Raw genomic sequence first — 4,163 nt, forward strand, 5'->3', positions numbered from 1 at the left:
GACAGATATTTCTCATAAACTCAGTATTAAAGGACCTTGTCTTTCTTTTCTATAGATTTAATAACTTCTTACCTCTCAGTATGGGGTAAAATCCAGCAGACTTTCATATTTTCCTTATAGTTTATACATCACAGCACTATATTTTGATAAATTTTAGTACAATATCATAACATTTCATTTGTATTCAATAGTAATTTTATAACCATGTTTCTTTCTTTCTTTTTTCTTTTTTGTTATACCATGAGTAGTGCTCTAAATTAAAAATAAAAAAAGCAAATGAGAAAACAAAAAAAACAATTACCACGGTGTCAGAGTAGACCAGTGATCCATAAGACTTTCAATGGCTAGTTTTTTCAAAGCAGATTTCCAGGTGGACTGCAATCTCCAACCTTTCAGTAAGAAGCCAAATATGTTAACTCTTTGTAACCCTCAGGGATTCTAAGTTTCATATGTTATTTTTAGGTTCTGAATCAGTCCCCTGACTCATGATGATTCCAAGCAGAACTGTGGGAAACACAGCCTAGTCCTTTTCCATTTCCCAATCAATTGCTGCTGGGAATCATCATGATCCAGAGGGCTTTCATTGGATGATTTTCATAAGTAGATCACCAGGCCTTTCTCCCTAGTCCATCTTAATCTGGAAGCTCAGTAACTGAATATAAAGGTGATGACTGCGTCTGAGGTGTATTGGCTGAGAATCAAACCCAGGTTTCCCACATGAGAAGTCAAAATTCTTTTTCAATAAAGCCTTTATAATATCATATTTTAATTTCTTAGACATATACTATTGTCTGGATTATGTTTAAGGATCCCTGGTAACACAGTAGTTAAATACCTGACTGCTAACTGCAAAGATCAGTGATTCAAACTCCTGGGCCTCTCTGAGGAGGAAAGATGAGACAGTCTGCTTCTGTAAAAATGATAGCCTTGGCCTGCCTTGGAAAACCTATGGGGCTGTTCTAGTCTGTTCCATAGGGTTTCTATGAATCAGAATTGACTTGATGACAGCAAGTTTTTTTTTTTTTTTTAATGTTACTTTTAATTATTTACGAAAAGAAAAAAGTATCTCAGCTAATAGTCATCTTTTTTTGTTGGATATTAAAAGACAAGTTACTAAATAGGCCATGACATATATCATTTCTAAGATTAGAAATCATTTCCAATTTAGAAACCCCATCTGGCATAAGACCATCTATTTAGACATAGATCAATTATTTTCTTCAGTACTCCATATATCCTGGTCCACCATGAACCATCAATAACTACTTTTTGTTTACCACACTCCAACAACTTATACATCAAACCAACAATAGCACGACCTAACCCATATTTTCCTAGCTTGTTGATGAGTATGCCATTTGGGACAGAGTTAAAAAAAATAAATAAATAAACTTCCTTAGGTCAAGCTTGATTACACTTATTGTAGATTGAAGGAATCAAGGTCATTTATTCTGTCATAACATGAAATTTGTTTGGCTGTACAATGATTTGTACTCAAGTCATGCTATATATAACTGAGCACTTTGTGATTCTCATAGGATTTGCAAATTGGCCCTTGGATTATAATTTACAGTACATTTTCACACTTAAGTTAAAGTGGCTGGTCTAAAATATTCAGTACTATTTTTTTCCATTAAAAGGTAGCTTCTCTTTGTTGGTAGAGTTTGTGAAAATAACCATCAGAATGTGAGCTTACATGAGGCTCCATAGAAGATTTTTGTTCTTTTTTACAAAAACTTTTAGTACATGTAAACTTATAACATTATAAGATACCTGGATAAGTTAATTAAACTGTGTGTGGATGTAATTTGTCACATTTTGACATAATTCAAGTTAAGTATTTAAATCAGATATTCCTATAAACTCTCAATGATTATAATATCTAGCAGAACACACTATTCTGATTTTCAAATCTGTCCTTGCAAGTTTGAAGGTTAACTACCAACTGATTAGAACTGTCAGGGCTTGTGGCATTTATTATATACTGCTCCTGTTAAGGTTGCTTATGAAACTATTAGCCTTTTCCATTGACATTTGCTGTTCTGCATGAATGAGTGTGTTTATTTTACTGTAAATTGTATATTGCTTTGAAGGTAGTTTAAGTAGAACTCAAGTTAAATGACTTGCTGACAAGTTATTTTTATTTAATTGCCTTTGTTTACAATTAAAATTTTGTCTTAGTGATTTTCCTTTTCTTTTTTATTGTCAATTTATAGTAACTAATACTGGCTTTTAGAATTTTAACCTGTGTGCATAGAATAATAAAAATTAATTTAAAAATGTTAAATGACCAATTCATGACATGGCTACAAAAAATATAGTTCAAAATTATAAATGCTTTACTTCTTCTCAGTAGGCTAACTTGAAATAAAAACAATCACAATTAAATCATATTTAGTAGGGGATAATTTGACACAAATGAGAATAGATTCCCTTTCTTTCCATACTCTCATGGTAATAAGTATTACATAACCAAACCAAAATACCAAACTCACTGCCATCGAGTTGGCTCCGACTCATAGCGACCCCTACTTGGGTCTTCGAGGAGGTATCTCTACTGAAGTAGATTGTCCAATCTTCCTCATGAGGAGTGGCTGGTGGGTTTATAGCACATGTCAACAGTAATATGTATATAATTACTTTATTGATTTAATTGACTATGAGGGCAAGTGTGGTAGTTAAGATTGTGTGTCAATTTGACTGGGCTGTGGTTTTGAGTGTCTGGGCAACTGGATGTATTTATTTCCCATTATGATTCCATGGTGGAATCTGCTGTGGGCAGCAAAGTAGTTGGTTTTGAAGTGTGGCCTGCTTCCAGAATATAAGGAAAAGCTTTGAGAAAGGTCTGGTAGCTTCTTGGCACATTTGTACCCTGCATTTAAGCAAGGCTTGGCCTGTTGTGTTGTCTGCCGATTTTGTGATTGAGCCATTTTACCTGTCAATCTTCGGTTCCTGAGCCTCAGCAGCAAGCAGCTGCATGAGTCAGAAAAAGCCTGCATCTTTAATGGGCATGAAACAGGACTCAGAGCTGAAACCCAATGTTGAGGGCCCTTCACTGAGCCCCTAGAGCCAGTGCTTTGAATTTGGACTTCTAGCTTCCTAAACTCTAAGAGAATGAATTCCTCTTTATTAAAGCCATCCACCTGTGATATTTTTTATAGCAGCACTAGAGAACCAAAATAGCAAGTTTTGTTTGTTTGTTTGTTTTTCTATTTTTGCTGTGATTTCAGTGAAAGTTTACCTAGAAAATTGTTTTTCCATTCAACAGTTCATACACATTTTGTTTCATCACATTGGTTGTAATCTCCACTTGGTTGTAATAGCACTCTTCCCTGTTGTAACCATTGCCCACTGTCCTCCTTTCCAATCCTGTCTTCTGAGCTTTAGCACTGGGCAAATGTTGGCTTTTTGATTTCTTTTCATTCATTGGTCTAAAGATTGCTTGTCACTCTGATGTTATTGTTCACCTCATAGGTCTATCTATTCTTTGGCTGAAATTTGAGCCAATTGGTGTGTTAGATTCCAGCCTTGAAGTGTGATTAAAACCACAGTTTCCAGCACTCCATTAGTCTCCATCAGACCAATAAGCCTGGTCTTGTTTGGTTTTTTAATGATTTTGAATTTTGTACCATGTTTTTCTCCCACTCTATCCGGGATCTCCTATTGTAATCCCTTTCATAATGTTTGGCAGTGGTAGCCAGGCATCATCAAGATCTTCTGGTCTCAGAGTTGGGGAGATTGAGGTTCACATGGTCCACTAGGCCTTTGGATTAATAGTTTCCATGCATCTTTGATTTTCTTTACTCTTCTTTGCTCTGGATGAAGAGAGACAATATTAGCACCTTAGGTGGCTACTTACAAACTTTTAAGACCTCAGTGGCTACTGACCAAAGTAAGATGTAGAACATTGTCTCTGGTTGCATAGTGCGTAAGGCATTTGACTGCTAACCAGAAGGCTGGTAGTTCAAACTCACCAACCACTCCTCAGAAGGAAGGTTGGGCTATTGACTTCCATAGTGATACTGCCCTAGAAACCCAAGGAGGAGTCCTTATGAGTCGGGTTTGACTCCATGGCAGTGAGTTTGGTTTTTTGGTTTTGGTTAATGTCCTAGAAGTTCATTCACATTATGAGGTCTTTTACGGATTCTTTATTCTTCAATGTT

Source organism: Orycteropus afer, unplaced genomic scaffold, assembly GCF_000298275.1.
Source record: "Orycteropus afer afer isolate SDZICR_OR568_19922 unplaced genomic scaffold, OryAfe1.0 scaffold00715, whole genome shotgun sequence".
In the NCBI taxonomy this organism is placed as follows: domain Eukaryota; kingdom Metazoa; phylum Chordata; class Mammalia; order Tubulidentata; family Orycteropodidae; genus Orycteropus; species Orycteropus afer.